This window comes from Stomoxys calcitrans, chromosome 2 (assembly GCF_963082655.1).
Source record: "Stomoxys calcitrans chromosome 2, idStoCalc2.1, whole genome shotgun sequence".
Lineage (NCBI taxonomy): Eukaryota > Metazoa > Arthropoda > Insecta > Diptera > Muscidae > Stomoxys > Stomoxys calcitrans.
The window spans coordinates 141,954,352-141,982,089 of NC_081553.1; the positions used below are offsets into that span (position 1 = coordinate 141,954,352).

Consider the following 27,738-nt stretch of genomic DNA (forward strand, 5'->3'; position numbering starts at 1 on the left):
AACCGAACACTGATTTTGGTAATAAAATTCAATGATTTGCAAGCGTTGCTCGTTAGTAAGTCTATTCATGATGAAATGTCAAAGCATACTGAGCATCTTTCTCTTTGACACCATGTCTGAAGTCCCACGTGATCTGTCAAATACTAATGCATGAAAATCCTAACCTCAAAAAAATCACCCTTTATTTTAAATGTTATTTCTTATGATGTTTATAAACTGTAATGTAACACCTATGCCTCGCATAAGAATTTATTCTTTTGCATAGGTTGAACCAAATAAACAAAGAAACAAGCATCAGTCTGGCAACATGCTTCCCGATCAGACGTATGTTCTAGCCAGTGACAGCAAAGCGGTAGACCTCTTCAAGTGAAGATTTGGCCACATAACTTTGGAATTCGCAACATATTTATACCATTTGACGTGACGACATTATATCTTAGCCATAACACCACTTCCTTAATTGCAAGGATCTCCGCTTAATACAGACTGCAGTGGTCGGATAACCTTGTCGATATGACCATACCATGTTCTACAGAGTATACCCCAAAGCCCATTCTTGCCCTTTCCCGTCTAGCAAAACACCCATGTATTTTGGAATTTCATTGAATGGAACATTCTTTTCACCAAAAGGGACTGGTGGGTAGCTAGTATCTCCTGCTAAAAAGAAAAAAAAATCTGCCTTAGACGGATTTACTTCAAGACCACTTTCGTTAGCCCACTTCGCTGAGTCATGAAGAGCTTCCTGAAATATATCTCTAAGAGTACGTGGGCACTTTCCTCCAACCGAAATAGCCACGTCATCAGCATATGCGACCACTTTTATGCCTTTTTCTTCCAGAGACCATAATATATTATTAATGGCTTTATTCCAAAGTAGAAGAGGTAGTAAATCTACTTGAGGAGTTCATTTGCTGACCCATCTTTAAAGATTTACAGATCCCAAGCCTGCCCTAAAGCATCTTTTTAATAAACTTCCTTACTGTAGTGTTGAGGCCAAGAGACTCCAGCACATTCATGTTTGACGTCGGTTTAATATTATTGTCAGCACATTCAATGTCAAGAAATGCTACCATTGTATATTCCTTGACAGCGAGAGAATTCGCTATGTAGCCGACTAAGTCGTGAAGGACTATTTCAGTGTACTTCCACTTATTACATACATTTTGATGCGGAGACAGGCGATCTTCAGGGATCTTTGCCCTAAGATATGTTTCTATCAACCTCTCTAAAGTCTTCAACAAAAAGGATGACAGACTAATAGGACGAAAATCTTTCCCCTTCGTGCGGAAAGCTTTTCTCCATCCCACGGCTATATACGACATGTTGATACAAGCAGAGTCTTCTAAACCCTAGAAGCCAATCTATCGGACACAGCTTGTAATTCAACCGGTGACACATCATCCGGGCCTGGCGACTTAAAGGAGTCGAAATTTTTATCGCCAATAACCTCCGCCCAATGCATACCAGTGACAACATCTTCCGGCGCCACGTTTTCCATTAATCGTATTTACAATTTAAAATACCATTAACAAAAACTAGCACCAAACGGCGCCAGGCTGAAGGCAACAATATTTCTACAGCACATGAATTTTTTGACAAAAGTCTGCACCATAAAGATATATCCACACTTTGTATTCGTCACAAATTCTTGCATTTCTTTCGTGAACAAAGTCGCAATGTTTTCATAACATCAATTTACTCTTCGAAAAATTCGTTTATAGCTGATGAATTCTTTATTGCGTGCACGTTTTTTATCAAATGAAAGTCTTTTTAAAGAATTTGCTTTTTGAGAATAATATTTTTATCATACCCTCTGTCATAGGATGGGGGTATACTAATTTCTTCATTCCTTTTGAAACACTTCTAAATATTCGCCTTGATCGTCATGACGTTTTAAGTCGATCTAGCCATGTCCGTCCATCTGTCGAAAGCTCGCTAACTTTCGAAAGTGTAAAGCTAGGCGCCTGTGACTTCCAACAACTGTGCTAAGTACGGTCTAAATCAGTCCATAACCTGATATAGCAGCCATAAATACCGATCTCCCGATTAGACGTCTTGATCTTCTAGAGGTCGCAATTTTTATCCGATTTGAAATTTTGCACATATCGTTTTGGTATGATTCCCAACAATTGTGTTAAATGTGGTCTATATCAGTCTATATGTGAGCCAATCCCCTGATTTGACTTCAAAGCCGATCTCCTGATTTGACTGCTTGGGTTCTAGACGGCGCAATTCATATCCAATTTGGCAATTCATAACCTGATATAGCAGCCATATAAACCGATTTCCCAATTCGACTTTCTGAACCTCTTAAGGGCACAATTATAACCCAATTTGCTGAAATTTTCGGAGGTGATATTTTTCTATGACTTGATAAGTACGGTCCATATCGGTCAATGATTTCATATTGCAAATGGCAAATTTTGCCCATGAACATTCCACTAAGGAACAGGGGCAAACTTCTCACATATCAATGAGTGCAGTCCGATTCAAGTTTTAAGCTCCAAGCTAAGGGGCCTCCTTTTTATAGCCGAGTCCCAACGGCGTGCCGCAGTGCGACACCTCTTTGGAGAGAAGTTTTACATGGCATAGTACCTTAAAATGTTGCCAGCATTTCATATAGCTCATATATATTTGAGAAAGTATTTCAAAGAACTTGGCTAATGCGATCCATAGTGGAGGGTATATAAGATTCGGCCCGGCCGAACTTAGCACGCTTTTACTTGTTAAAAATTATCATTTTTCCAATAAATTGGGAAAACTTTAGGACTTAAAAAGACAGGATGCCATTTATAAGCCTATGCGGCAATAGTCGGATTCAATTTTTACCGAGTATCTTTTCGAACAGAAAAGGATTTTCTATCGAATTTAATAAAGCTGGAAGTAGTAATTAGCGACAACACTTAAGCAGAATGTAGATGGTGTTTTCTTAAAATTGTTTAAAATTATTTTTCTTGGTATATTTAAAAATTATTGTTGCTTAATGTTTTCAGTTTGCGTAAAATTTTATGGAATTAAAAGTCATTTAAAACCAATTGGCCCAAACCATAAATCTAAACTAACTAAACTATTTTGAGAAAAAATTAAAATGAGCTCAAAAGAAAAAATTCTTCAGAATACTGAAGCTGATTCGAACTAGCACTATGAAACTAAGATATTCGCAAAGACGAGCACATCTTGAAATATTTGAAATGTTAGGGACGGTCTTTAAATAGCGTGCTGGCAAGAAGTAAAAAATTTTTGAGACCAAATGTCGCCGTCAATGGGTCAGGTCTTGCATCCAGTTGCGACCCTCATTTTCAATAAAAAATTAAGGTACCTTTACCAATTTTTATATTATGAAAAAATGTGGGGTGACTACGTCCCATTGGGAGCTACATCTAAAACTTTTTATACCCTACACCACCACAGGGAATTATAAGTTTGTGCACTTGTCTGCAACGCTAAGAGCTAGACCGATCGATAAGTATACCGATAGGCTTAGAATCACTTTCCGATTCGATTTAGCTATGTCTGTCTGTCCATGTATTGTTGTGATCAAGGTACAGGTAGCATTTATTGTCTGATTATCTTGAAATTTTGCACATGTCACTTCTTTGGCCCAAGGACGAACGCTATTGATTTTAAAAAAATCGGTTCAGATTTAGATATAGCTCCCATATATATCTTTTATCCGATATGACTTTTGAAAGCTGCAGAAGCCACAGTTTTGGTCCGATCTTAAAAAAATTTGTCACAGGGTGTTTTATTTAAGGTTTACATATGTGTGTAAAATTTCTTAAAAATCGGTCCGGATTAAGATAAGTTCCCACATATATTTTTCATCCGATATGGACTTTTAAGGCTGTAAAAGCCACAATTGTAGTCCGATCTTAACAAGCTTTAGTACGAGGTGTTTAATTGGACGTCCCAATACGTGTGCATAAAATTCGGGTTCGATTTAAATTTACTACTCCCATATATATTTTTTATCCGATATGTTAAATTTTGCGGACAAGTTGAAACGTCAAATCAGACATATCACGCAAGATGTTTAATAGATTGGATCAAACCTGTGGCTTCTACAGCCATAATAGCTCACATCGGATGATAAAGTTCGTCCTTGAGCCAAAGAAATGGCATATGCAAAATTTTATGGTATCGGAAATCAAATGGAACATGTAACTTGATTACTAGAATACATGGACAGACAGACATACGGACATAGATAAATCGAAATAGGAAGTTGCTCATCTCCTTCTTAGCGTTGCAAACAAACGCACAAGGTAATAATACCCTTTCCATAGTTGTGGTGTAGGTTATAAAGCCTAAAAGAAGTCAGTGGATAACAAGTAAAAGCGTGCTAAGTTCGGTCGGGCCGAATCTTATATACCCTCCACCATGGAGCGCATTTGTCGAGCTCTATTCCCGACATCTCTTCTTAGGCAAAAAATGATATAAGCAAAGATTTGCTCCGCTATTAGAGCGATATCAAGATATGATCCAGTTTGGACCACAATTAAATTATATGTTGGAGACCTGTGTAAAATGTCAGCCAATTCGAATAAGAATTGCGCCCTTTGGGGACTCAAGAAGTAATATAGTGAGATCGATTTATATGGGAGCTGTATCGGGCTATAGACCGATTTAGACCATAATAAACACGTATGTTGATGGTCATGAGAGGATCCGTCGTACAAAATTTCAGGCAAATCGGATAATAATTGCGACCTCTACAGGCTCAAGAAGTCAAGATTCCAGATCGGTTTATATGGCAGCTATATCAGGTTATGAACCGAATTGAATCATACTTAACACAGTTGTAGGATATCATAACAGAACACGTCGTGCAAAATTTCATTCCAATCGGATGAGAATTGCGCCCTCTAGAGGCTCAAGAAGTCAAAACCCAAGATCGGTTTATATGGCAGCTATATCAAAACATTGACCGATATGGCCCATTTACAATACCAACCGACCTACACTAAAATAAAATATTTGTGCAATATTGCAAGCGGCTAGCGTTACTCCTTCGGCTTTCGACAGACAGACGGTCGGACGGACGGACAGACGGACGGACAGGGATAGATCCACATAAAATGTCACGACGATCAAGAATATATATACTTTAAGGGGTCTCAGGCGAATATTTCGAGTAGTTACAAACAGAATGACGAAATTAGTATACCCTTCATCCTATGGTGGAGGGTATAACAAACAAACTTTGTCTCCTTAAAGAAAAATTGGGCTATACATAATTGTATGTGTAAATTCAACGTTCATATTATATGATTTATGATAGTATATGTATCAAGTTATGGAAAGATGGGTGGAGAAATTTTAATATTTTTGCATTATTAGTCTCAATCGGGCGAACATCCATACTCACTCTATCTTTAAATGAACCAATGTGGATTTAAAGCAGCGACCGGGTAGGAACTATATTTCAATTTAAACCTATTTTATTCCAAATTTAATAGGCTTTGTCTCTGGGCTGATTGAACCAGTAGTCGATCGCTTCACTTAACGATTGCTCTACCTTTTGTCGCTTTTATTGTTACAAGCAAATGCACCAAGTTATAATAATGTGAACCACAGCAGAGGCGTACGGTATAAAAACTGCGGAAATGCTTAAGTAAATTCTCATTTAAATTTCCTCCATGAACCAATCTTACAATATTTTTTAATATTAAGAGTAGATCTACCTTTTTGTCGAAAGGATTCTACTTTTTTGCCTTTTATTTCAATGCTCTCTTTACTAAACTCTTTGTGTGACACGAATCTACCCAACCCTATCCTTTAATAAATATTTGTATCTACATATGTGTGTAAGCGTGAAATGCTTCTAATATATATACTATATTCAAATATATTAGAGCGGGTTGATTTGCATGTAATCTAAATGAAGTTCTATGAAACTTCTCCGAACAAATCATGTTACTTAAGTAAAAAAATCGCCTCTCAACTTGGAAAAGCTATTATTGTATTTCGAGCATTTATTTTTCTGGCAAAGGCAGGCATTTACATTTTCAAGTCAAGAGGCACGGATTAGGATTTAATTTTGGATTACATGGTTTTATCGGAGAAGTTTCTTAGAATTTCATTAAGTTTACGTTTTTCTATATGATTAAAAAGAAAATAAATTGACCCTCCCTTATATATGTACTTGATATAAGAATATGATTTATGATGTTGCAACATATTTAAGAATGTATGTGTATAGACGTGTGTTTAGAATTTATATTTGTCTATGACGTTCGAACCTTTACTTTGTAGCAACATAAAATGTAGTGTAACACATACACACACACACATACGTGTTTTTATTATTTTTTGTTTCATAGTGATTTATTATGCAAAATATGTATAATTGTAACTGACAGTTTTGAAAAATATTTCTGACATATTAATCAAGCTTTAAAGTGGATATTTTTATAAACAGTGTCGTCCCCATACAAATTGGCAATTTTGTTAACATCGAAATAAAATTACGCTTTCGGGCTAGTATTTCATTCACTTCGATTTTGTACCATTCTGTTTATTGTTGCTTAATCATTGGAGTCGAAGAACGTATGAAATAATAAATATTTAGTTTGCATATAACAATATATCATTGAACGAATAAGAGCAATAGAAACCAATAAAACATTATTTGTGTTACATTTACAAATCAAACTATTAGAGCAAAGTTCCAAAAAGAGTAACTGACGATGTCATTTAGTACACTTAAATCTCCGAGTGATCAAAATCGATAAAATAATAAAAACAATGGGGAATGAATATAAACCTTTTCAATTGGTACCTTATTTTTGAAGACAAATGGGCTTCATCCATTGAGGAAAACAAATCGACGCACGATTAAGATTTGATTTTCTTTCGACATTCGGCCTTTGAGGTTAAATATAAGGTGAGGAAATTATTTGTTTTTTTTAATTTTTCATAGTATTCAACTCAGATCAGATTTTGCGACACACTTATGAGCATACACTGAATAGCAATACTACATGTATAATTTTGATATTTACGCTGGTAACAAGAAAACACGGAATAAGTTGGCTAAGCCGAACCTTGAGTGCCGACCAAAATACATTTTGGCTTAAACACAAATAAGTCCAATTATTAAATGGTCAAAAATGGTGGCTACATCTGTTTAGTACATTTCGGGATGTATTTAGTGTTAATTTAGACGACACAGCAAAAATCCATATCCGGGTAAGAATAGGAATAAAATTTGTAATTCGTTTAATTTTAAAGGATATTAAATGGAATATTTAGTTGACAATTATTTTACAAAATCGGTAGGTTAAGAGGAATAAAGTTCCTTGGTGGTCTTGAAGGGACATTAAAGCTATTTCTGTTTGTCAAGTTTTGAAAGTTGATTTCCCCATTAATGAACTTTTACATGAAAATGGCACATTGCGCGTATGTTCAAGTGAAGGCAATTCTATGAGTTTCAAATTGTCCCATCCCAGTCCACTAAGAGCAAAAATCGGGAAATATTTCTGAGCTGATTCGATCTTGTCTATATGGCATCGGTGATTAGGAGACCATATGACGGACGCATATTCGAACGTCGGACTGACAAGAGATGTATAGAGACGTTTAGACAAGTAAGGGCTATCAAATTCCTTCGATAATGTGAGCGTCAAACATCGGCTTACTATCAAGTAAAACCTCTACGTTTAATGCCCAAAATATGCTTTTATATCCTCTATGCGAACGAAAAACAAGTGAGAAGAACAATAAAACAAGTAAAAGCGTGCTAAGTTCGGCCGGGCCGAATATTGGGAACCCACCACCATGGATTCTGAAAAAAAATTATAAAAAACAAGTAAGAGCGTGCTAAGTTCGGCCGGGCCGAATCTTATATACCCTCCACCATTGATCGCATTTGTCGAGTTCTATGCGCGGTATCTCTTTTTAGACAAACATAGAATATTGAATAAGAACTGTTATCCTATTGGCGCTATATCAAGTAATAGTCCGATTCGGACCATAATTGAATGCTGATTGACATTGTAGAAGCCATTGTGTAAAATTTCAGTTCATTCGGATAAGAATTGTGCCTTGTAAGGGCTCAAGAAGCAAAATCGGGAGACAGGTTTATATGGGAGCTGTATCAAGCTATTGATCGATTCAGACCATACTAAACACGTATATTGAAGGTCGTGAGAGAAGGCCTTGTACAAAATTTCAGCCAAATCGGATGAGAATTGCGCCCTCTAGAGGTTCGAGAAGTCAAGACCCAAGATCGGTTTATATGGCAGCTATATCAGGTTCTATGTTGATTTACGCCATACTTAGCACAGTTATTGGAAGTCATAACAAAACACCTCATGCAAAATTTCAGCCAAATCGGATGAGAATTGCGCTATCACTTGGCTCAAGAAGTCAAGATCTAAGATCGGTTTATATGACAGCTATACCAGATTATTATCCGATTTGAATCATACTTAGCATAGTTGTTGAAAGTAATACCAAAACACTACGTGCAAAATTTTAGTTAAATCGGACGATAATTGCGCCCTCTAGAGGCTCAAGAAGTCAAGACCCAAGATCGGTTTTTATGACAGCTATACCAGATTATGAACCGATTTGAACCATACTTGGCACAATTGTTGGATATCATAACAAAATACGTCGTGCAAAATTTCATTCCAATCGGATAAGATTTGCGCCTTCTAGAGGTTCAAGAAGTCAAGACCCAAGATCGGTTTATATGGCAGCTATATCAGGTTATGAACCGATTTAAACCATACTTGGCACAATTGTTGGATATCATACCCAAACACGTCGTGCAAAATTTCATTCAAATCGGATAAGAATTGCGCACTCTAGAGGCTCAAGATGTCAAGACCCAAGATCGGTTTATATGGCAGCTATATCAGGTTATGAACCGATTTGAACCATACTTGGCATAATTGTTGGATATCGTAACGAAATACTTCGTGCAAAATTTCATTCCAATCGGATAAGAATTGCGCACTCTAGAGGCTCAAGAAGTCAAGACCCAAGATCGGTTCATATGGCAGCTATATCAAAACATGGACCGATATGGCCCATTTACAATACCAACCGACCTACACTAATAAGAAGTATTTGTGCAACATTTCAAGCGGCTAGCTCTACTCCTTCTGAAGTTAGCGTGCTTTCGACAGACAGACGGACGGACGGACGGACGGACGGACGGACGGACGGACGGACAGACGGACGGACATGGCTAGATCGGCATAAAATTTCGTGACGATCAAGAATATATATACTTTATGGGGTCTCAGACGAATATTTCGAGTAGTTACAAACAGAATGACGAAATTAGTATACCCCCCATCTTATGGTGGAGGGTATAAAAAAAAAATTTAGTCGAAGGGCATAATTTTGTTCCAAATACGAAACTCCTGTTAAACCAGCAAAAATTAAAGCTTCTAGAAACTGAACAAGGATGATCGAGAGACCGCTTTATATGGGAGCTGGTGGAATATGGAAGTCCTAACAGTACACCGCATGTCAGCAGAATTGTTAGAAGTTAAAACAAAACACTACATGCAAAATTTCAGGCAAATCGAACAAAAATTGCGGCTTGTAAGAGCTCAAGAAGTCAAATCGGGAGATCCGTTTATATGGGAGCTATATCAGGTTATACACCGACTTGGACCGTACTTACCAAAGTTGTTGGAAGTCAAAACAGAACACGGCATGAAAAGTTTCAGCCAAATCAGACAAAAATTGCGGCTTGCAGGGGCTCAAGAAATCAAATCGGAAGATCGGTTTATATGAGAGCTATATCTAAATCTTCAGCCAAATCAGACAAAAATTGCAGCTTGCAGGAGCTCAAGAAATCAAATCGGAAGATTGGTTTATATGGGAGCTATATCTCAATCTCAACCGATATGACACATTTGCAATCCCAAAAACCTACATCAATATTAAGTATATGTGCAAAATTTCAAGCGCTATCGTGATTTTGACAGACGGACGTACATGGCTAGATAGACTCTGAGCGTCAAGACGATCAAGAATATATATACCTTATGTGGTCTTGAGCTCTTACAAGTCCTAGACGGGTATTCCGAGGTGTTACAAACGGAATGACAAGTTTAGTATACCCCCCTCCTATGGTGGTGGGTATAGCAAGTAATAGAAAAGAAAAAAACAAAACACAAGCAAAATTGAAAATAAAACAAGTAAGAGCGTGCTAAGGTCGGCCGGGCCGAATCTTATATGCCCTCCACCATTGATCGCATTTGTCGAGTTCTATGCGCGGTATCTCTTTTTAGACAAACATAGAATATTAAAGAAGAACTGTTATGCTATTGGAGCTATATCAAGTTGTAGTCCGATTCGGACCATAAATGAATGCTGAACACTGCAGAAGTCACTGTGTAATATTTCAGTTCATTCGGATAAGAATTGCGCCTTGTAGGAGCTCAAGAAGCAAAATCGGGAGATAAGTTTATATAAGAGCTGTATCAAGCCATTTATCGATTCATATTAGACACGTATGTTGAAAGTCATGAGAGAAGCCGTTGTACAAAAAATGTCTGCCAAATCGGGTGAGAATTCCGCCCTCTAGAGGCACAAGAAGACAAAATCCCAGATCGGTTTTTGTGGCAGCTATATCAGGTCCTATACCGATTTACGCCATACTAAACACAGTTATTGGAAGTCATAACAAAACACTACATGCAAAATTTCAGGCAAATCGGATAATAATTGCGACCTCTAGAGGCTCAAGAAATCAAGACACAAGATAGGTTTATATGGCAGCTATATCAAAACAAGGACCAATTTGGCCCATTTACAATACCAACCGTCCTACACTAATATAAAGTATTTGTGCAAAATTTAAAGCGGCTAGCTTTGTTCCTTCAAAAGTTAGCGTGCTTTCGACAGACAGACGGACGGACATGGCTAGATCGACTTAAAAAGACTTGACAATCAAGAATATATTTACTTCATGGGGTCTTAGACGCATATTTCGAGGTGTTACAAACAGAATGCCGAAATTAGTATACCCTTATCCTGGTGGTGGAGGGTATAAAAACGAGTAAAATCGAGCAAAGTTCGGCCGGGCTGAATCTTTAATACCCTCCACCATGGATCGCATTGGTCGAGCTCTTTTCGCGGTATCTTTGTTTAGGCAAACAAAGGATAAAAGAAAAGAATAGCTATGTTATTGAACCTATATCAAGTTATGGTTCATTTCGGACCATATTGGAGACCATATTAGAAGTCATTGTGTAAAATTTCAAAAAATCTAGTAAGAATGCGCCCTTTAGGGATTGAAAAAGTAAAATATGGAGATCGGGAGCTGTATCAGGCTATAAACCGACTCATGCCATATTCGACACATATGTTGAAGGTCATGGGGGAAGACGTTGTACAAAATGTCAGCCGTAACGGATAATAATAGCGCAATTTAGAGGATCAAGAAATCAAGATCCCAGATCGGTTTATATGGCAGCAATGCCAGGTTATATACCGATTTTAACCATGCTTAGGACAGTTATTGAAAGTCATAACAAACCACCTCATGCAAAATAATAATTGATAATAATAAGAAGTTAAGACTCCAGATCGGCTTATATACCAGCTATACCAGGTTATGGTTTGATTTGAACCATACTTAGCACAGTATTTGAAAGTCATAACAAAACACCTCATGCATAATTTCAGCCAAATCAGACAATAATTGCGCGCTCTAGTGGCTAAAGGAATCAAGACCCCAGATCGGTTTATATGGCAGCTATATCAAGTTATGGACCCATTTGAACCATTCTTAACACAGTTTGTTGAAGTCATAACAAAACACGTTATGCAAAATTTCATCCAAATCGGATAGGAATTACTCTCTGTAGAGTCTCAAGAATTCAAGATCCCAGATCGGTTTATATGGCAGCTATGCCAAGTTATGGTTTGATGTGAACCATACTTAGCACAGTATTTAAAAGTCATAACAAAACACATCGTGCAAAATTTCATCCAATTCAGATAATAATTGCACCATCTACTGAACTACGAAGTCAGGACCCCAGATCGGTTTTTATGGCAGAGTTATCAGGTTATGGACCAATTTGAACCATTCTTATCACAGTTGTTGAAAGTCATGACAAAATATGTCATGCAAAATTTCAGCTAAATCGGATAAGAATTGCGGCTTCTAGTGGCTCAAGAATTCAAGATCCAAGATCGGTTTATATGGCAGCTATATCAAAACATGGACCGATATTGTCCATTAACAATCCCAACTGACCTACACTAAGAGGAAGTATTTGTGCAAAATGTCAACCGGCTTGCTTTACTTCTTCGAACGTTATCGTGCTTTCGACAGACATACTGACGGACGGACATAGCTTGATTGTCTTAAAATGTCATGAAGATCTAGAATATCTTAGACGATAATTTCGAGGAGTTACAAGCAGAATAACGAAATAAGTATACCCCCATCCCATGGTGGAGGGTATAAACGTAATTCGAAACAACATCACCGGCGCACTGTGGTCGAAATGGACGATCAAACGACTTCATACCTTGGTTAAGAATAAATTAAGATACAATAAAACCAAAAATATATATATTCTTGATCAGCGTAAAAATCTAAGACGATCTAGCCATGTCCGTCCGTCTGTCTGTTGAAATCACGCTACAGTGTTTTAAAATAGAGACATTGCGCTGAAACTTTGCACAAATTCTTTTTTTGTCCATAAACATGTTATGTTCGAAGATGGGCTATATCGGACTATCTTTTGATATATAGACCGATCCGCCGATTTAGGGTCTTAGGCTCATAAAAGCTGCATTTATAATCCTGTTTTGTTAAAATTTGCGACAGTGGGTTGTAATAGGCCCTTCGACATCCTTCTTCAATTTGGCCCAGATCGGTCCAGATTTGGATATAGCTGCCACATAGGCCGGTCCGCCGATTTAGGGTCTTAGGCCCATAAAAGCCGCATGTAATATCCGATTTTGCTGCAATTTGGGACAGTTAGTTGTATTAGGGCCTTCGAAATCCTTCTATAATTTGGCCCAGATCGGTCTATATGTGGATATAGCTACAAAAAAGCCTAATATTTTGTTTTACAAAATTGAATAATGATTTGTACTTAATAGACCACTCAATGTCCGGCTTGAATTTGGTCCAAATCGGACCATATTTCGATATAGTTGCTATGAAGACATAAATAATACATACTTCTGTCTGCCGAAATCACACTTGAGGTCCAACGGATACTTTTTATTGCTGTAGGCCATTGGAGATTGTAAAAGGACCATATCGGTTCAGATTTAGATATAGCTCGCATATAAACCGATCCATCGATTTGACTTCTTGAGTCCCCAAAGGGCGCAATTATTATCCGATTTTGCTATTATTTTGCACAATGACTCCTCCTACAACCTCCAACAACTGTGACAAATACACTCAAAGAAAGTTTACACAAACTTAAAGATTTTGTCCTTAATTTTAGAATTTTGGAAATAATTTCGAGTCAAAGATATGCAACTTATAAACAAGGATTGCGTCCTAGCATAAAAGACGTAATGTGGATATAAACCAAGTACACGACGTTTTCAAAAAAAACAAGTAATAAAGCGTCCGGCTGCGCCGAAATTTTGATTCCCACCACCTAAGGTATATATGTAAACTATCTTTCGTCAAAATCCGGTGAAAAATGCATACTTTATGCTCCATAGCAGCTATATCGAAATATGTTTCGATTTGGACCAAATACTAATAAGTACGAGTCATTGTTCAATTGTGTATAATAAAATATTGGTCTTTCTAGTAGCTATATCTAAAAATAAACCGATCTGAACCATATACGAGACGGATGTCGAAAAGCTTAACATAAGTCACTGTGTCAGATTTCAGTGAAATCGGATTATAAATGCGCATTTCACAGGGCCAAGACTTTAAATCGAGATATCGGTCTACATGGCAGCCATATTCAAATGTGAACCGATTTGGGCCAAGTTGCAGAAAAATGTCGAAGAGCCTAACACAACGCACGCAACGAAGGACTCAAGACCTTAATTCGAGAGATTGGTCTATATGGCAACTTTATTCTAATCTTGGCCAAATTGAAGAAGAACGTCGAAGAGCCTAAAACATTTCACTGTCTCAAATTTCAGCGACATTGAACAAAAAATAGGCCTTTTATGGCCCCAAAACCTAAAACCGAGAGATCGGTCTATATGGCAGCTGTATCCAAATCTGGACCGATCTGTGCCACATTGCAGAAGTAAATCAAGGGACTTACCTAAACTCACTGTCCCAAATTTCGGCGACATCGGACAATAAATGCGCCTTTTATGGCCCAAAACCTTAAATCAAAAGAACAGTCTATAAGACCCCAAATCGGAGGATCGGTCTATATGGCAGCTATATCGAAATCTGAACCAATCTGAGCCAATTGACGAAGGATGTCGAAGGGCCTAACACAACTCAATGTCGTAAATTTCAGCAAAATCGGACAATAAATGCGGTTTTTATGGGCAGAAGACCTTAAATCGAGAGATCGGTCTATATGGCAGCTCTATCCATGTCTGGAGTGATCTGGGCCAAATTGAAGATGGATGTCAAAGGACCTAGCCAACTCACTGTCCCAAATTTCAGCAAAATCGGATGAAACATGTGGCTTTTATGAACTTAAGTCCCTAAATCTGCGAAACGATCTACATGGCAGCTATATCCAAATCTGCACCGATCTGGGTCAAACTGAAGAAGGATGTGGAAGGGCCTAACACAACTCAAATTTCAGCAAAATCGGATAATAAATTTGGCATTTATGGGCCTAAGACCCTAAATCGGCGGATCGGTCTATATGGGGGCTACATCAAGATATAGTCCGATACAGCCCATCCTCGAACTGAACCCGCGTATGGACAAAAAAAATCTGTGCAAAATTTCAGCTCAATATCACTACTTTTAAAGACTGCAGCGTGATTTCAATGCACAGACGGACGGACATGATTTTTACACTGATCAAGAATATATATTATCTTTAAAGGGTCGGAAATGGATATTTCGATGTGTTGCAAACGGAATGACAAAGTAATTATATATCCCCATCATTCGGTGGTGGGCATAAAGATCACGAATCATTAACACAAAGAAATTAATACTGAAGTCATAGTTATTTTCCATTTGAACCCTTAGGATGGGCAGGCTTGAATTAACGATGTTAGTCCCTTAATTTAATGCAAAAATGAAAATGGATTAAAGTTTGCTGCAACTTAATGAAAGGACATTGTATTTTTAAGGAAAAGAAATCCGTATTCTTACAAGAAAACTACTCGGTTTGAAAATAAGGCTGCTGCGATTTCTAGGTAAAATTAGCCAACCTCAACATTAGCAAGTAAAAAGGCGTCAAGTTCGGCTGGGCCGAACTTTGGATACCCACCACCGCGGATATATATGTAAACCACCTTTCATCAAAATCCAGTGAAAATTGCATGCCTTATGTCCCATGGCAGTTATATCGTAATATGTTCCGATTTAGACCAAATACTAATAAATACAAGTCATTGTTCAATTGTGTATAACAAACTAGTAGCTATATCTAAAAATAAACCGATCTGAACCATATACGACACGGATGCCGAAAAGCTTAACATAAGTCACTTTGTCAAATTTCAGTTAAATCGGACTAGAAATGCGGCTTTTTTTAGGCCAAAAATTCAACTCGAGATATCGGACAATAAATGCGCTTTTTATGGCCCCAAAACCTAAAACCGAGAGATCGGTGTTTATGGCAGCTATATCCAAATCTAGACCGATCTCTGCCATATTGCAAATGTATGTCAAGGGGCTTAACTTAACTCACTATCCCAAATTTCGGCGACATCGGACAATAAATGCGCCTTTTATGGGCCCAAAACCTTAATTAGAGGGATCGGTCTATATGGCAGCTATATCCAAATCTCCGATCAGGACCAAATTGAAGAAGGATGTCTAAAAGCCTAACACAACTCATTCTTCTAAATTTCAGCAAAATCGGATAATAAATGTGGCTTTTATGGGCCTAAGACCCCAAATTGGCGGATCGGTCTATATGGAGGCTATATCAAGATATAGTCCGATATATATGAACAAAAAAGAATCTGTGCAATGTTTCAGCACAATATCTTTATTTTTAAACACTGTAGCGTGATTTCAACAGACAGACGACGGACATGTCTTGAGCGTCTTAGATTTTTACGCTGATCAATAATATATATATTTACTTTATAGGGTCGGAAATGGATATTTCGATGTGTTGCAAACGGAATGACAAAATGAATATACCCCCATCCTTCGGTGGTGGGGATTAAAATGCCTTTTTCTGCTTTGATGATTGAGCTAATTTTATTTTGCTGAACAGTTGCATATACTTGAAAGAAATATTAAATACTCCTTAGCGAAATTAAGAGAACAATGTTATATTTGCAATTAATTATTATCGAATTAAAATATTTATGTATTTATTTACACTAACATCGTTATGTATATGTTAATGATGAGTTAATATTCAAATGATCCCCATCCCCTTCAAGCTTTTTTATGATTTTAAAAATCTCCGAGCTGATTTTGTTGCCTAGAATATGTAGAATAAACAAAAATATTTGTTGACATAACTTAAAACTAGAAAGAGCAAATCTTTTTTATACCCTCCACCATAGGAGGGTATACTAATTTCGTCATTCTGTTTGTAACTACTCGAAATATTCGTCTGAGACCCCATAAATTATATATATTCTTGATCGTCGTGACATTTTATGTCGATCTAGCCATGTCCGTCCGTCTGTCCGTCCGTCCGTCTGTCCGTCCGTCCGTCCATCCGCCGTCTGTCCGTCCGTTCTTCCGTCTGTCTGTCGAAAGCAGACAGACGGTATGAAATGAAAGGTTTTTAGGATAAGAAAACGTATCTGATATCGAATTGTCGGACCAAGTGCTAGGGGACCACCCCAAGCCCCAAAACACACAAGTACCTTTCATTTGAGCTCCATATTTCCATAGTCGGCAAAAATGACCGGCTTGGGCGGTGTTTTGGGGGATAGGCGGCCACTCAGTGAGTTGGCCTTGAAAATATATATTGGATTCGTGTTCCACTTTAAAAACGCTCTTATTCGAGCCTCATACTGCAATAGTCAGAAAATACTTACTATTTGGGTGGGTGTTGTGGGGGTGGGGTGGCCCCATAGACACTTTTCCCAAATATTGATATCAAATTCGTGCTTTACTCCCAAAGACCTTTCATTTGAGCCCCATATTGCTATGGTCGTAAATTTGCCCCCTTTGGGGGATGTTTTTAGGGAGAGGCGGCCCCCCAAACACTTGGTCCCATATTTAGATATCAGATTCTGATACTACACTCAAAAACCATTTATTTAAGCCCCATATTCCCATGGTCAGTAAATAAGTCCTGTTTGGGGGGTGTTTTGGGGAAGGGGTGGACACCCAGAAACGTGGTCCCACATTTGGATATCAGATTCGTATTCTACTCGCAAATACCTTTCATATGAGTCCCATATTGCCGTGACCGGTAAATATGTCCGATATAGGGGTGTTTTGGGGGATGGGTGGTGTTGTGGTTTGGGGTGGCCCCATAGACTTTTCCGGAATATTGATATCAGATTTGTGCTTTACTCCCAAAGACCTTTCATTTGAGCCCCTTGTGGCTATGGTCGTAAATATGCCCCTTTTGGGGTAGGTTTTTGGGGAGAGTCTGCCCCCCAAACACTTGGTCCCATATTTGGATATCAAATTCTAATTCTACACTCAAATACCTTTTATTTACGCCCCATATTCCCATCGTCAGTAAATAAGTCCTGTTTGGGGGGTGTTTTGGGGAAGGGATGGACCCCAGAAACGTGGTCCCACATTTGGATATCAGATTCGTATTCTACTCGCAAATACCTTTAATTTGAGTTACATATTGCCATGGTCGGAAAATATGTCAGATTTAGGGGTGTTTTGTATCTGATATCAACATTAGGGGCCAACTGACTAGCGGATGAGATTAGAAAACAAATTTGGTATCTAATTTTTAAGGGCAATGGCAATATGGGGTTAAAATAAATGATATATAGATATATGAAAATAGAGCACGTTGCTGATGTATTTTCCGGGCTTAGTGTTTGGGGGACCACCTCATTCCCCAAAACACCCCTAATCGGGCATTTTTACCGACCATGTCAATGTGGAGCTTAAATGAAAGGTATTGGGGGGTAGAGTAGGAATTGATACCCATTTTCGGGACCAATTTTCTGGGGGTCTATTCCTACCCAAAATACCCCACAAACAGCAATTTTTTAGTGACCATCGCAAAATGGGGCTCCAATGAAGGTATTTGGGAGTAGAATACGAATTTGATATCCAAATGTAGCACCATGTATTTAGGGAATCACCCCTTCCCCAATACACCCCGCAAAGGGTAAAAAATTTTCGACCGTGCCAATATGTGATATTTAAGATTAGAAAACGAATTCGATAACCTATTTTGGGCCATGTGTTTGGGGGACGCCTCATCGTGTAAACTCCCCTAAACCAATGGCAATATGGGGTTTAAATAAATGGTTTTTGAAAGAAGAGCACGATGCTGATATTTTTTTAGGACAAGTGCCTGGGATCAACCTTACTTCCGAAAACACCCCTAAATCAGATATCATGAGAGTAGGGGGCTGAAATAAAGTATTTTAAGAACGGAGTACACCTTACATCCAAACTTAAATTCGTAGACCAACAAAGATCATATGGGATTCGAACAAAGGCACTTATATTGTTAAATTGTTAGTCAAGTGATATACTATTTTCGTAGCATGGTATTTCACTAAAAGCTCTATAATTGTCGAAAATAAATATTCAAAGGAAACTTTTGTTCCATATAAAGTAAAAGAAGGCGCAGCGAAGCGGGCCCGGGTCAGCTAGAAAGTATATATATTCTTGATCAGCGTAAAAATCTAAAACGATCTAGACATGTCCGTCCGTCTGTCAGTCTGTCTGTTGAAATCGCGCTACAGTCTTTAAAAATAGAAATATTGAGCTGAAATTTTGCATAGATTTTTTTTGTCCATTAGAAGGTTAAGTTCGAAGATGGGCGATATCAGACCATATCTTCATATAGCCTCCATATAGACCGATCCGCCGATTTAGGGTCTTAGGCCCATAAAAGCCACATTTATTATCCGATTTTAATGTCTGTCGGTCTGATCTGGATATAGCTTCCATATAGACCGATCTTCCGATTTAGGGTCTTAGACCCATAAAAGCCACATTTAATTATCCGATTTTGCTGAAAATTGGGGCAGTAAGTTGTGCTTGGTCCTTCGACTTCCTTCGTTAATTTGGCCTAGATCGGTTCAGATTTGGTTATAGCTGCCATATAGACCGATCCTCCGATTTGGGGTCTTAGGCCCATAAAAGCCACATTTATTATCCGATTTTGCTGAAATTCGGGACAGTGAGTTGCTTTATACCCTTCGACATCCTTCGTTAATTTGGTCCAGATCGGTTTATATTTGGATATAGCTGCCATATAGACCGATCTGTCGACTTAGGGTCTTAGGCCCATAACAGCCACATTTATTATCCGATTTTGCTTCGACATCCTTCGTTAATTTGGTCCAGATCGGTTTATATTTTGATATAGCTGCCATATAGACCGGTCTGTCGACTTAGGGTTTTAGGCCCATAACAGCCACATTTATTATCCGATTTTGCTGAAATTTGGGACAGAGAGTTGTGTTAGTCTCTTCGACATCCTTCGTCAATTTGGCTCAGATCGGTTCAGATTTGGTATAGCTGCCCCATAGACCGATTCTCCGATTTAGGGTCTTGGGCCCATAAAAGGCACATTTATTATCCGATTTTGATGAAATTTTGGACAGTGATTTGTATTAGGCCCTTTGATATCCCTCATCTTGGCGCAGATCGGTCCAGTTTTGGATATAGCTACCATATAGACTGATCTCTCGATTTCAGGTTTTTGGGCCCATAAAAGGCGCATTTATTGTCCGATGTCGCCGAAATTCAGGGCAGTGAGTTAGGTTAAGCGCTTCGTCATTTTTCTCAAACTTGGCCCAAATCGGCTCAGATTTGGATATAGCTGTCATATAGACCGATATCTCGATTTAAAGTTTTGGCCCCATAAAAGGCGCATTTATAATCCGAATTCACTGAAATTTGACACAGTGACTAATGTTAGGCTTTTCGACATCCGTGTCGTATATGGTTCAGATCGGTTTATTTTTAGATAAAGCTACTTAAAAGACTAATATATTGTTATACACAATTGAACAATGACTTGTACTTATAAGTATTTGGTCCAAATCGGAAAATATTTTGATATAACTGCTATGGGACAATTTTCACCGGATTTTGATGAAAGGTGGTTTAATTGTATTTCTGAGGTGGTGGGTATCCAATGTTCGGCCCGGCCGAACTTAACGCTTTTTTACTTGTTGTTGTTAACGAAAGCAATGAAGAAATCTTTTCAATGGTTGGCGTTGCTGTATACAACAACGACCAGATGTCAAATGAAATTTCTAATACTTTTGAATTTTACGACGAAATAACCCAACCTCAGATCGTGCTGTATTGGAACGTTTAAACTGGCTCCAAAATCAATTTGTCGATGACGCCGAAATAGCGTTTTCCAATAAAGAATATGTGCAATATTTAATGAAAAATTAAAAAATAGAAAAGCCCCTAGAATTGATGTATTAAAACCAATTGTTCTTTTGACAGATTCTTTTCTTATTTATAGTTTACACCACAATTGTGGTACAGGGTATTATTCCGATTCTCGCGAAATTTGGCAGAATGGATTTTCTTATGAATTTTAATATTATTGGTGAATTGCGATTCCATTGCAGGACACTGTCCGGCTTTAGACCATTGTTTAATGTTTTCAATTCAAAGACTAGCAGAGCAAAAAACATTAAAAAGTCAGCAGAAGTGTGTTTTGCTCGAAGCATTTGAGTGGCTTTCCGTATCTCGATTTCATTTTCGACCAAGAAAAATCATCAGCACACATCTGAATTTAAATAAGACTCTTTAAGACAACTTGCTTCACAATCGCAATAGAAAACAAGTAAAAGCGTCCTAAGTTCGGCTGGGCCGAATCTTATACACCCTCCACCATGGATCGTATTTGTCGAGCTCTTGCCACGAAATCTCTTTTTAGGCAGTTATGGTTCATTTCGGACCATTATTGAACTGAAAATTGGAGACCATAGTAGAAGTCATTGTGTAAAATTTCAGCTAAATCTAGTGAGAATTGGGCACTTAGAAGTTAAATAGGGAGATCGGTTTATAGGGGAGCTGCATTAGGCTATAAGCCGATTCATGACATTTTCGACAAGTATGTTAAAGGTCATAAGAGAAGCCGTTGTACAAAATTTCAGTTGAATCGGATAATAAGTTCGCCCTCCAGTGGACCCAGATCCATTTATATGGAAGCTATGTCGGGTTATAGACCCATTTGAACTATCCTAAGCATAGTTATTGAAAGTCATAACAAAGCACCTCATGCTAAATTTCAACTAAATCGGATAATAATTACGTCCTCTAGTGGCTCAAGAAATCAAGACCCCAGATCGATATATATGGCAGCTATATCAGGTTATGGACCGAATTGACCCATTCTTAATACAGTTGTTGGAAGTCATAACAGAACACATCATGCTAAATTTCAGCCAAAACAGATAATAATTGCGTCCTTTAGTGGCTCAAGAAGTCAAGACCCCAGATAGGTTTGTATGACAGATATATCAGGTTATGGACAGATTTCAACCATGCTCAGCACAGTTGTTGGAAATCATAACAAAACACCTCATGCAAAATTTCAGCCAAATCGGATAAGAATTGTGCCCTCTAGCGGCTCCAGAAGTCAAGATCCCAGATCGGTTTATATGGCAACTATATCAAAACGTGGACCGATATCACCTATTTACAATCCCAACCGACCTACACTAATAAGAAGTATTTGTGCAAAATTTCAAGCGGTTAGATTTACTCCTTCGAAATTTAGCGTGCTTTCGACAGACAAACGGACGGACGGACAGACGGACGGACATGGCTAGCTCGACTTAAAATGTCATGACGATCAAAAATATATATACTTTATGGGGTCTTAGGCGAATATTTCGAGGAGTTACAAACAGAATGACGAAATTAGTATACCCCACCCTATGGTGGAGGGTATAATAACAACAACAAGTAAGAGCGTGCTGAGTTCGGCCGGGCCGAATCTCCACCATGGTCGCATCTGTCGAGTTCTTTGCGCTGTATCTGTGTTTAGGCAAACACAGTATAATGAATAAGGACGTAGGAGCAGCTACATCAAGTTATAGTCCGATTCGGGGCTCAAGAAGCGAAATCGCGCGATCGGTTTATATGGGAGCTGTATCAAGCTTTAGATCGATTCTGACCATATTGCACACGTATGTTGAAGGCCATGGGAGGAGCCGTTGTACAAAATTTGTGCCAAATCGGATAAGAATTGCGCACTCTAGGGGCTCTAGAAGTCAAGACCTTAGATCGGTTTATATGACAGCTATATCAGGTTATGGACCGATTTGATTCATACTTGGCACAGTTGTTGGATATCATAGCAAAACACGTCGTGCAAAATTTCATCCCAATCGGATAAGAATTGCGCACTCTAGAGGCTCAAGAAGTCAAGACCCAACATCGGTTTATATGGCAGCTATATCAAAACATGGACTAATAAGAAGTATTTGTGCAAAATTTCAGGCGGCTAGCTTTACTCCTTCGGAAGTTAGCGTGCTTTCGACAAACAGACGGACGAACGGATGGACGGACGGAAAGACGGACGGACATGGCTAGATCGACATAAAATATCGTGACGATCAATATATATACTTTATGGGGTCTCAGACGAATATTTCGAGTAGTTACAAACTAGAAATTATTATACACCCCATCCTAAGGTGGAGGGTATACAAAAATTGGCCTGCCGGGGGTTGGTGGGATAGGCAGAAGCAAAATAAATATATTATTTATGGAAATGATTGATGGAACTGATATATTGGTTAGTAGCATCTTCTTTTAACCCTATTTATTGTGTGTGGTAAGGATAGTAGTACTTAATTGTGAAAATAACCAAACTGTGTTTCAAACAATTGAAATTGTTTTGACATTATAATCTTTGAGTTGTTATAATCGAATTTTAACCAATGATTTCTCTGGGTGCATATAAACCGATCTCCCAATTTCATTTCTTAAGCCCCTGGAAGACGCAATTTTTGTCCGATTTGACTGAAATTTCGCACGCAGTGTTCCGTTATTACTTCCAACAAATGTGCCAAGTACGGTTCACATCGGTTTATCACCTGATATAGATCCCATATAAAACGGCCTCCCGAATTAATTTCTTAAGCCCCTGGAAGCCCCAAATTGGTCTATAACCTGATATAGCTCCCATATAAATATGCCGAAATTTTGCATGTAGTTTTCAGTTATGACCTCTAATAACTGTGTCAAGCAAGTCCCAAATTGGTCTATAACCTGATATAGCTCCCGTATAAACCGATCTTCCTATTTGACGTCTTGAGCACTTACAAGCCGCAATTTTTATCCGATTTCGCTGCAATTTTGCATATAGTGTTCCGTTATGATCTTCAACAACTGTGTTTAGTACGGTTCAAAGAGGTCTTTAAACTGATATAGCTCCCATATAAACCAATCTCCAGAATTGGCTGAAATTTTGCATACAGTGTTCCGTTATGACATCTAATAAGTGTGCATAGTACGGTCCAAATCGGGATTTAACCTGATATAGCTTCCATATAAACCGATCTCCCGATTTGACCCTGAGCCCTTACAAGCTTTAATTTTTATCCGATGTGGCGGAAATTTTGAATAATGTGTTCCGGTATGACTTTCAACACCTGTACCAAGTACGGTCTATAACGTGATATAGCTCCCATATAAACCGATCTCCCGATTTGACTTCTTAAGTCCTTACAAACCGCAAATTTTGTCCGATTGGGCTAAAATTTTGCATGCGGTGTTTTTTTACGACTTCCAATAACAGTTCCAAATACGGGCCAAATCCGTCTATAACCTGATAGACTGATTTTGACAGTACAATCGGTCTCTCGATCATCGTTTTTCGGTTCCTAGAAGTTTTAATTTTTACTGGTTTGACAGAAGTTTGGTATGTAGAATAAATTAATGCCCTTCAACTAAATTTATTTCGTATACATTTTTAGCAGAATCCATGTCAAAGGGTTTCCAAGATTCGGAAACTTAGCACGCATTTACTTGTTATACCCTCCACCATAGAATGGGGGGTATACTAATTTCGTCATTCTGTTTGTAACTACTCGAAATATTCGTCTGAGACCCCATAAAATAAATTTATTCTTCATCGTCGCGACATTTTATGTCGATCTAGCCATGTCCGTCCGTCCATCCGTCCGTCTGTCTTTCTGTCGAAAGCACGCTAACTTCCGAAGGAGTAAAGCTAGCCGCCTGCAATTTTGCACAAAAACTTCTTATTAGTGTAGGTCGGTTGGTATTGTAAATGGGCTATATCGGTCCACGTTTTGATATAGCTGCCATATAAACCGATCTTGGGTCTCTAGATTTTGCACGACGTGTTTTGTTATGATAACCAACAACTGTGCCAAGTATGGTTCAAATCGGTCAATAACCTGATATAGCTGCCATATAAACCGATCTTGGGTTTTGACTTCTTAAGCCTCTACAGGGCGCAATTCTTGTCCGATTTGACTGAAATTTTGCACATAGTGTTTTGATATCACTTCCAACAACAGTGCCAAGTATGGTTCAAATCGGACCATAACCTGATATAGCTGCCATATAAATGGTTCTTGGTCTTGACTTCTTGAGCCTCTAGAGTGCGCAATTCCTATTCGATTTGGCTGAATTTTGCATGACGTGTTTTATTCTTACTTTCAACAACTGTGTCAAATAAGGTTCAAATCGGTTCATAACCTGATATAGCTGCCACATAAACCGATCTGGGATCTTGACTTCTTGAGCCTCTAGAGGAACGACGGATCCTCTCATGACCATTAACATACGTGTATATTATGGTCTGAATCGGTCTGTAACCCGATACAACTCCCATATAAATCGATCTCTCTATTTTACTTCTTGTGTCAACAAAGGGCGCAATTATTCGAATTAGCTGACATTTTACACAGGTCTCCAACGTATAATTTAATTATGGTCCAAACCGGACCATATCTTGATATCGCTCTAATATCAGAGCAAATCTTTTCTTATATCCTTTTTTGCCTAAGAAGAGATGCCGGGAAAAGAACTCGACAAATGCGATCCATGGTGGAGGGTATATAAGATTCGGCCCGGCCGAACTTAGCGCGCTTTTACTTGTTTGTCTTAAAATCTTATTGGGATTCCTTTGCAGGATATTGTCTGGTTTTAGACCATTTTTTAATGCTTATTGGTGAATTTCATAGAAACGGTCCAGATTTTGATATAGCTGTCATATAAAGGGTGATTTTTTGAGAGCTATGGGCAGGGTTTTCAAAAATAAATACAAATTTCAGAAAAATGCATGAAATCTTTATTTGATTCGATAGTATCAAATAATAGAATGATTGAAGATTATTTCATGCAAATGTTGAACGTGACTGCGACTCAAATGGTCCATCCTCTAAGTGCAATTATGGTATATTCTTTGCAACATTTCGGCCGGTATCTCACTAATAAACGCTTCAATGTTGTTTTACAATGCGTGCTTGACTGTATAAACATGAGCTTTAACATAGCCTTATAGAAAAAGTCTAAATTCGTAAAATCGGACGATCTAGGTGCCCAATTGAAGAAAAATATTCACCGAACTCGCCTCTCAATAAGTCCATTGTTACGCGTGCTGCATGGCATGTGGCACCGTCTTGTTGAAACCACTTGACATGCAAGTCAAGATCTTGAATTTTTTGTAACAAAATGCAAGAGCTTGCACGATAGTGATAGCGCTCGCCATTCACAATGATGCCACCAGCCCATAAACCGCATCAAACTGTGACTTTTTTGGGATGTATAGGTGGCTTTTGCAACTTCTGGCTGATCTTCACTCCAAAATCGACAATTCTGCTTATACACGTATCCATTGCCAAACTGAAGATGTTTTACAGTGAAACAAAACACGAAATGTGCGTGAGCTGTTTAAACCAGTGTTGTCAAAAATATAGCAGCTAAAAAATTAACCCGATTTTCACTTCTAGAGCCACTACAAGCGCATTTCTTGGCCAGTCTTGCCAATCCACAACTCTTTTCTCGATAACTACCACAAGATCTATTGAAATCGATGCAGATTACATATAGCTTCCATATATATGTACGTGAAATTTTGGGTAATTTGCAATAATGTTTTCATTTGTCAACCGTAGCTATTGGGTTAAGTAATTGCGGATTTTTTAAAAGAAAGTAAATGCATTTTTAATAAAACTTAGAATAACCTTTAATCAAATATATAATTGCCATTTTGTTCGATAACCTTTTGCCATCTTCCTGCCAAATTTAGTATTCCACGCTCATAGAACTTCTGGCCTTTATCTGCAAAAAACTGAACCAAGGCGATTTTATAGCCTCATCATTGCCGAAAGTTTTACCATTTAAGAAGTTCTGCAAAGATTGAAATAAATGGTAGTCTGATGGTGCAAGGTCAGGGCTATATGGTGGATGCAACAAAAGTTCCCAGCCAAGCTCACTCAGTTTTTGGCGAGTGACCAAAGATGTGTGCGGTCTAGCGTTGTTCTGGTGGAATATGACACCTTTACGATTGACGCTTTACGATTGGTCGCTTCTCCTTTATGGCTGTATTCAATTTGTCCAATTGTTGACAGTTAACATCCGAATTAATCGTTTGGTTCCTTGGAAGCAGCTCAAAATATACCACAACCTTCCAATCCCACCAATCAGACAGCATAACCTTCTTTTGGTGGATATCAGCCTTTGAAGTGGTTTGAACTGGTTCACCATGCTTGGACCATGATCGTTTTCGACTAACGTTGTTGTAAACAATCCATTTTTCATCTCCAGTTATGATTCGTTTTAAAAACGGATCGAATTCATTGCGTTTAAGGTGCATATCACAAGCGTTGATTCGGTTTGTTAAATGAATTTCTTTCAATACATGTGGTACCCATATTAAAATTGACGCCAAACAAACAAATGTAAACAAAATTTCGCGCACTTGTTTTCTAAAGCAGGCCAAAAGTAACAGCTGATAACTGACAGAAGAAAGAATGCAATAACAGAGTCACAAGCCGTTGAAAAAATTTGTCAACGCCGACTATATTACTACTATATTACCGACAATTACTTTTTGGGCAACCCAAAGAGCAAAACACTGCTAAAATACTGAAAAAGTATCAAGTACTCTGGGAAAACCAAGCCAGCCCTCCTGTAATGGAGACTCCGAACAGTGTCCTGCGGGAGGAAACAAAGTCGGAACGGAAACGAAAGAAGGGCGCACGGCCCCTGAGTCTTCATGGAGGACTATGAATTCCAAAAGGATGCCACATCAATCACGGAAGGGATGATTGTTGCTGGGAAAGGTATGAAGCATACCTGGCAGAATGTATCAACACCAAATAGCTCGATGAAGGTCTCAACACACCCTGGGGCGCAAAGCTCGCCATTGCGTGAAAGATGAACATTCCCCAGCTCACAAAGGCTACGGTCTTCATCATGGCTGAGGGCGGCAAATTCGCGACGGAACGCATGGTGGAAGTCTTAAACAAGCAAAACCAATATTTGGT

The 27,738-nt window shown here is 38.4% G+C and overlaps 1 protein-coding gene across 1 annotated transcript in view; it reads left to right on the plus strand.

Moving 5' to 3' along the window:
• The first annotated feature begins 6,648 nt into the window (after positions 1-6,648).
• The window catches only part of LOC106095000 (uncharacterized), a 225,911-nt gene continuing 204,821 nt past the window's right edge, over positions 6,649-27,738 (plus strand). Inside the window, exon 1 of the mRNA XM_059363505.1 lies at positions 6,649-6,886. The gene's annotated coding sequence lies outside the window, so the exon portion shown is untranslated. The remainder of the gene's footprint in view (positions 6,887-27,738) is intronic.